This window comes from Sinocyclocheilus grahami, unplaced genomic scaffold (assembly GCF_001515645.1).
Source record: "Sinocyclocheilus grahami isolate Dianchi unplaced genomic scaffold, SAMN03320097.WGS_v1.1 scaffold297.1, whole genome shotgun sequence".
In the NCBI taxonomy this organism is placed as follows: Eukaryota; Metazoa; Chordata; class Actinopteri; order Cypriniformes; family Cyprinidae; genus Sinocyclocheilus; species Sinocyclocheilus grahami.
Window position 1 is genome coordinate 928,751 of NW_015505476.1, and position 8,746 is coordinate 937,496.

Below are 8,746 nucleotides of genomic sequence, written 5' to 3' on the forward strand. Positions count from 1 at the left end.
TGCTTCACAGAGCATGATAAATAAACTAAAAAATAATAATAATAAATAATAATAAAAAACAGCATGACAAGCTATTAATTACAGAAAACAAGACAAATCGAAAGAAATAAATTGGATACAGAAAGGGAACAATATGACTCAGAAGGAAACTTAATGCAGATAAATGCACTCTGGCAAGAAAAACAGGAAAATAAAAACAGAAGAATCAGAAAATTTCGGTAAATCAAATCAGATGTGAGAGGAATCTGATGTTTTCCGAATACAAATGATGAGTTTTCAAATGCTTTTTTTTCTGGCAGAGAAGGGAAAAAGCTTAAATGAACTTCTGGGCAATTTGTTAACCATTACTTAACATGCATTCTTGCGTTGCTGGATGGTAACAAAACTTCAAGCTAGTGATAGAGTTACCTTCCAATTTTTGGCATTCAACTGAATGTTTATTATTAAGGAAGCTAGCTATAAACATGCCAACTTTAACCTGATCAGCACGACAGATGTCCTCAATATGAAGTGTGCAGTTTTGGAAACACACGAAGATGAGTAAATAATAACAGATTTTTAGTTTTTGAATGAAATATTCCTTTAAAAGAAACTGTTTTTGACACACCAATGTTGCTCAGAAACTCATCAAATGGAATTTCCAAACAGATTTCCTGAACACTCTTCCTATCTTGCACTGGTCACGCAACTCAGATAGTCCTGTTCCAAACTTGAGTCTGAAATAGCAGGATGTAGAAATTTACCACTGAAAAATTAGTTTTTAAAATATGGATCTGAACCTCTTGGAATTTTCTCTGTGATCCAGGAACACCCAACGCCTTTTAAAAAGGTTATCAGAAATTCACCACTGCGCTCAAACCAGAGGAGATTCATCTGTCATGAACTACTTTTTTTTTTCTTATGCAAAAACACTGTTTGTAGGTCTGCTGCATAGATAGCGCTGTCTCTGTTCCCTGGATCTTAAATCATCGGCTCTTCGCTTTGTCTCCAGCACTCAACACCTCAGTATAAAGTGAGAGTGATATTCTGCTGGCAGCCAGAAGCTGCTGAGCTGATGGCCTCTTTATTTGCTCAAAGCAGTTCATCAGTCCCGGGCTAAATGTCTGTCTGCACGTGGACGTCACATACAGGTAAAGTTGACTCTGAGTCATTTATGAGTCCACATGTGAGGGATCAGAGCCAAGGACGATGTCCAACCTGCATTTGTATTGTGATGTAATTCCTTGGAGAAATCAGCTGATTGCTGAATGTGACAGCAGTGTGTCTTTTGGAAGTTCGTTTCTGGATCACACCTGGGGGAATTAGTGGGCGGCAGAGGAGCCGTCATTTCCAGGAAACATGGAACATGATGAATTCCATCACAATAAACACATTTCCACATCCCGGGTTCAGTTTGTGACACATGAGATTTGAGTCAAAGCTCAGGGGTGAGCGGAGACATGTCCAGATCTGGAGACAGTATGTCCAGGCAGGGCGTGACAGCTTCACTGTGTTATCTACGGTCAGGCCTGGCTCTCTGTCTTGGAATGTTTAGGAATGTCCTCACCTCAAGGGGATATTTCAAGTTAATTTGGAATGATCTGAGGGGGCATTTTTCATAACCATGAAAAATCACCTACTGCACAAGAATGCATTACTGGTTTAAAACAATCTCAAGACCTACTACATGATCATTGTATATATATATATATATATATATACAATGATCTATTTATATATATATATATATATATATATATATATATACACAGTATATTTATATATATATATATATATATAAACATTATATTATAATAATATTATAATTTAAAATAACTATTTTCTAATTTTATATATTTTAAAATGTAATTCATTCCTGTTTTAGCAACCATTACTCCAATGTATAGTCTCCTTTTGTTATTTTTATTGTCTTATTTTGTTATAATTTTTAATACTGAAAACAGTTGTGCTGCTTAATATTTTTGTGGAAACTGGGATGCGTTTTTTAGGATATATTGATGAACAGAAATGTCAAAATAGCAGCATTCATTGAAATAAAAATTTTGTAATTTTACAATGTCTTTACTTTTATAGCTATTAATCAATTTAATGCGACCTTGCTAAAAATATTTTATAGTATTAATTTCTAATTTCTTAAAACAAAACAAATCTTGAGTGTATATTTTATTTGCATTTTCTATAAACATAACATAAAAAATAAACATAGATTTTAAAATATATAATTCATGTAAAATTATTATAATTATTAATAATTATATAATTTTTTTTAAAGCTACTGCTCAAAAATCTGATTTGAATTCAAAAGGGCCTAGCTGTGTTTCTGTGCATGTATTTCTTCTCAATTGTGTTATTGGCACCCAGTGATTAAGTGGTTGTGGACAAATTCATGCAAAACTGTCAAATTTGGAAAATCTCAACCAATTTACCAGTTTGGGACTGACTGAGTAAAAAGACAGCTAGGTTCCTCTCTCAAAAATGATTCTCCAGTGCATTCCATGAAGCTTCCACTATCACCATTAAATCACCAATCCCTCAGCTCGGTGACCCTCGGTCTCCATAAATCAGACGGCTAATGAGATCTGACCCGCTGATGACTAGCACAGCAGCAACTGAAAAATGCTCCCTTTTGTCTCACCTGCTCTCACCTCACGGCTATAAATCTTCTGCTCCGTGTCTGAGCTGAATGTCTCTCTGAAGACCTGACTGACGGGCTCCACAGAGACTCCTGCAGCAGGAGGGGGGAACTGGGCTGAGAGAGAGAGAGTGAGAGAGGGAGAGATTAAAGACTTCTGCTGTCCATGTGTATCTATCTGGCTGACAGGCTAATACACGAACATTCATCATGAAAGAGAAGCATTCTTGAGAGATATAACAGGAAGAGGAATGAGGTGTGCCTGTTGGGTTAGACAGAAAAGAGAACCTAAGATTCAAAGATGATGACATAATCAGGAACTGGGATGAACTAAATCAAACAAGAACACCTTCAAAACTAAACTTCCTGTTTGATGCATGCACAGCTACACGTTTTCAATCCTTATTGAAAACTAGGTTAAAAATAAGAATGCAGGGACATCTGGGAGATTTTGACCATTTTAACAATGTTTTGCTGTATAAGTACCAAATGTATATCACAGCATAATATTTGCTGAATGAAATGCTTGCTTTCTTCTTATTCTTCTTGCTAATTTTGGGGTGCTGATATAAACAATTTGCCTATTTTGCTCTAGCATATCATACTTTCTCACAAAACATGATGTGCATTTCATAGCATTTTTGCCTTTGGTAATAATCCATAAACATAACTTTTCCTCAGAGAAAATTCCCATTCCCTGTTGTTCTCTCACATAAAAATCCACCGACACATTTGTTTTTCGAACTGTTTGGACCTTTTTTTGCTTGTTAACAGTGCTTGATCTATGCATATTTCTCTCCCGATTCAGACGGTATACGACTTTTTCACTGGAGAAAGCAATATTATGGATAGAGGAACTGTATTTTAGCCAGAAGCAACAGCTTGAAGTTAAAAATGTCTTAATTGATGCATTGAAGTTGGTGTCCATTGGTGAACAAGTGATGTAATGCTACATTTCTAAATTTTTTGAATCCATCAGTATTGAGCTGGACCTCCATCAGTGTATGGCTCTCTTGTGCCGGCTGACTGCTGGCTGGCCTGGACGCGTAGTTGACAGCGATTTAATCGTGTCATCTAGTTCATCATCTCAGAGTGAAAGCTCAACATATCTGTTGATGGAGAGGCACATGTAAACAAATCCGCTGCTTCCTGTGAACGCTGACTACACCACCAAAAATATGTGTACAAGCCTGCACGCTTTCATCCTCACACACTCAGACTCTCACACACAAACAGACAGTTCACACACGCACACAGAACAGTTTCGGTTAATTCCAATTTTGCGCAGCGTCTTCCAGTTTTACTTTGGAGGGGCTAAAAATATGTTTTCAGATACTCGTCAGCCAAGGCAAATATGAAAACATAAACATGAAAACAAGAGTTGTGAAAGGCACACAGACAGACTTTCTGCTGATGCTGAACGTCTGCTAGTGCTGAACTCATCTAAACAAGTTTAGGGTGTTGAATGAAATTAGTTTGGGCCATCAAACTAACAAAATAATTTAGTATAATAAATATATAAAAAAAAGTTAAAAATGAAAATATTTTTTCATGCCCTTCATCTGTATGCATCGTAAATTCCATTATAAGAAATTTTTCATCTTTAAAGTACCTTTAAAATGTTGTTCACACGACACATTCTTACTTGTTTTAAAAGTTGAGACACATTTTAACAATTAAAAATAGCATATAACAAAACAAAACATTTTAACCGTTGGATAGGCTTATGTTCAATGATATGGAAATAAATAAACAAACAATATATTGACTTTTAAGGCCACTTAAGTCACTTTTCGTCTTTTAAATGCCTTTGTTTGTTACAATAAAGTAATGTATTTGACTAATATATATATATATATATATATATATATATATATATACACACACACACACACACACACACACACACACACACACACACAAACAATATCAAATTTACAGATGTAATTTCCAGTATGAAATATTGGCTGGTATAATTAAAGTTGGGACAGATCACATTTTTTAACATCAGACTGTCTTTAACATCTCGCCTGTGGCCCAGACATTAAGTGTTCAAAGAATGTTCCAGGCTTGTTTTCGTAGCACAGTTCAATCAAGATAATAATTCCAGTGATGTTTTTCGTTCAGCCTCAAGGGGTTTGTTTCCACCGGCTGATTATTGACTGTCTGTCTTTGGTCTCTCTCCTTTCGTCCTGTCGTCTGTCACCAGTAAATGGTCTCTCTAAAACAGGAATTAGGAAAACTAGGCTGCTTTGCTGTAGTAGTGTGCAACATTCAATGCATGGCTAATCTTTATGGACCCCTCTTGTGAAATAATGCTCCAGCTTTTGACCCAGTCATTTGGATCTGCCGTTTCAAAGCATTTCCCATCCTGCACATTTTTCAGTGGATTAAACCTGCTAAGTTACATAGCCTTATTTGTGGCAACAAACATTTCTTCAAGACAGCTAAAAGCTATAAATTGTGAAATATGCATCTTATAACCCAAGCTGATTGACAAATGCATCTGAACTTTGTCACCATGCTGCAAAATATTGCAGGCACCACACACAAAGACTGATGGCATATTTTGTCTGTAAAGGAAATATTAAAGGGATCATATCATCAGGAACTGCCTGTTTCATAACTAAAGGTCAGAGACAGAGTGGAAAATGGTCTAAATTATGACTTTCTGTTGCAAAAACAAACTTGCTAGCATTATAAGTGGACCTCAGGGAAAAAAAAATTAGTTGTTGCAACATTTGCCATTTGAACTAGATGACTGAATGCTTTATGAAATATGCAACACATAGCACTGACTAATCAATGTGTTTAGGCACTGCAATATTACTGGGAAATAAATTTCGGTGGGCTTTTTATTTCATTTATTTATTTCAATTTACTACATGCCAAAAGAGCCTAATTAAATTTACAAATATTTACACTCTCTCTTTCTTATCCACTGTCTTTCCTGCTTAACTTTTAAGTCTGTACATGGTATTATTGATGGAGATGATGGACTTGCTCCGAGAGAAACTCCAATGAGAACACTGCCTGTATCCATAAACAGGTCGAGGGGGTTTAGTGGATGTATCAATGACAAACACTTCCGACAGTTTCCTAATTGTTTTACTGCTCAGCTTAAGGGAAAGGCAGTCATTGACTCCTTTATCAAGAGGCTGTTGAGTAACACCCAGGCACTGTGAAAGCCAACACACCTCCTAACAGCTCCCGGGGTGAAGGGGCCTCAAGGAGAGCAAGGTCTGCAGTAATCATCGACTTATGGCTTTATTGGTTTCCTGTCAAGGGACAGAGCCTTTGAGCTGGATTTATTTTTTTCTGAAGTAATCAGCAGATAAGATATCTGTGAAAGCACCATCTCTATCTGACTAGTGATGTGTACACATGTCACTATGTTTTTGTGTTATGAGACACTCAGAGCTTTTAATAACTCTTTTGTGTCAGTGACGACACTGTCCTGAGGTTAATCAACAGCAGGAATTGATCAGAAAGTGTTTGGAACTCAAGAGACATAAAATTAATGGCTCGCCTTGACATGTTGACCCCTTGATGGTCAGAAGGACTTTTCAAGCGAATAATGATACAATAGGTTATATGTTAAAAATGGAGGACAAATAGACAATTTCAGTCATCATTTACTTATCCTCATGTCTCTACAGACCAGTATGCTGTGGTTTTTTCATGGAACACAAACGATGGACAAATTTTATAAAGTTCACAATGACCACAACTGTAAATTGTGTGTCCTAGAAAATAACAGCATACTGGTTTAGAATGTAAAAAAAAAACAACTCAACGCAAACTCAATATTTATAATTGTGCCTTCTCTTATTCGCCCTCTTCGGATGCTATTTGGGAAGTGCTATTTGAGGGCAGGTGTTACAGGTAACTTTAATGCGTTCTGCTTATAAAGATTCAGAAAAAGAAACCAAATTTGAAAAATGAAGCTCTCTCTCTCTCTCTCTCTTTATATATAAAGAGTACGGAAAGTAAGTTAATCATTTAAGTTAATTCTTTTTCCTCATTAATGTACACAGAGCACCCCATATTGACAGAAAAACACAGAATTGTTGACATTTTTGCAGATTTATTAAAAAAGAAAAACTGAAATATCACATGGTCCTAAGTATTCAGACCCTTTGCTGTGACACTCATATATTTAACTCAGGTGCTGTCCATTTCTTCTGATCATCCTGGAGATGGTTCTACACCTTCATTTGAGTCCAGCTGTATTTGATTATACTGATTGGACTTGATTAGCAAAGCCACACACCTGTCTATATAAGACATTACAGCTCACAGTGCATGTCAGAGCAAATGAGAATCACGAGGTCAAAGGAACTGCCTGAAGAGCTCAGAGACAGAATTGTGGCAAAGCACAGATCTGGCCAAGGTTACAAAAAAAATTTCTGCTGCACTTAAGGTTCCCAAGAGCACAGTGGCCTCCATTCCTTAAATGGAAGACGTTTGGGACGACCAGAACCCTTCCTAGAGCTGGCCGTCCGGCCAAACTGAGCTATCAGGGGACAAGAGCCTTGGTGAGAGAGGTAAAGAAGAACCCAAAGATCACTGTGGCTGAGCGCCAGAGATGCAGGCGGGAGATGGGAGAAAGTTGTAGAAAGTCAACCATCACTGCAGCCCTCCACCAGTCGGGGCTTTATGGCAGAGTGGCCCAACGGAAGCCTCTCCTCAGTGCAAGACACATGAAAAAACACCTGAAGGACTCCAAGATGGTGAGAAATAAGATTCTCTGGTCGGATGAGGCCAAGATAGAACTTTTTGGCCTTAATTCTAAGCAGTATGTGTGGAGAAAACCAGGCACTGCTCATCACCTGTCCAATACAGTCCCAACAGTGAAGCATGGTGGTGGCAGCATCATGCTGTGGGGGTGTTTTTCAGCTGCAGGAACAGGACGACTGGTTGCAATCGAGGGAAAGATGAATGCAGCCAAGTACAGGGATATCCTGGACGAAAACCTTCTCCAGAGTGCTCAGGACCTCAGACTGGGCCGAAGGTTTACCTTCCAACAAGACAATGACCCTAAGCACACAGCTAAAATAACGAAGGAGTGGCTTCACAACAACTCTGTGACTGTTCTTGAATGGCCCAGCCAGAGCCCTGACTTAAACCCAAGTGAGCATCTCTGGAGAAGCCTAAAAATGGCTGTCCACCAACCTTTACCATCCAACCTGACAGAACTGGAGAGGATCTGCAAGGAAGAATGGCAGAGGATCCCCAAATCCAGATGTGAAAAACTTGTTGCATCTTTCCCAAAAAGACTCATGACTGTATTAGATCAAAAGGGTGCTTCTACTAAATACTGAGCAAAGGGTCTGAATACTTAGGACAAGTTCTCCCACTTAAAAAGATGAGAGAGGCCTGTAATTTTTTTAAATTATTTATTATTTTTTAATTTAATTATTTTTAAAGAATTAATTGGTAAATTCCTCGGTAAAATAAGTATTTGGTCACCTACAAACAAGCAAGATTTCTGGCTCTCACAGACCTGTAACTTCTTCTTTAAGAGGCTCCTCTGTCCTCCACTCGTTACCTGTATTAATGGCATCTGTTTGAACTCGTTATCAGTATAAAAGACACCTGTCCACAACCTCAAACAGTCACACTCCAAACTCCACCATGGCCAAGACCAAAGAGCTGTCAAAGGACACCAGAAACAAAATTGTAGACCCGCACCAGGCTGGGAAGACTGAATCTGCAATAGGTAAGCAGCTTAGTGTGAAGAAATCAACTGTGGGAGCAAATATTAGAAAATGGAAGACATACAAGACCACTGATAATCTCCCTCGATATGGGGCTCCACGCAAGATCTCACCCCATGGGGTCAAAATGATCACAAGATATATATATATATATATATATATATACACATACATATATATATAAATTAATTTGGTGATAATAGCATAATGAGAGATTTACAAGGCCACCAACACCAAATTAGGTAAAGAATTCATTTATATTTTAGAGACCTCTAACATATAACAGGTCATGGTTTTACTGACCATAGTAAACTCCATACAGTAATACATTCAGTGCATTCTACTCTATGCACGCTTTTGTGCATGACCACAGAACAACAACTTTCAGGTTATC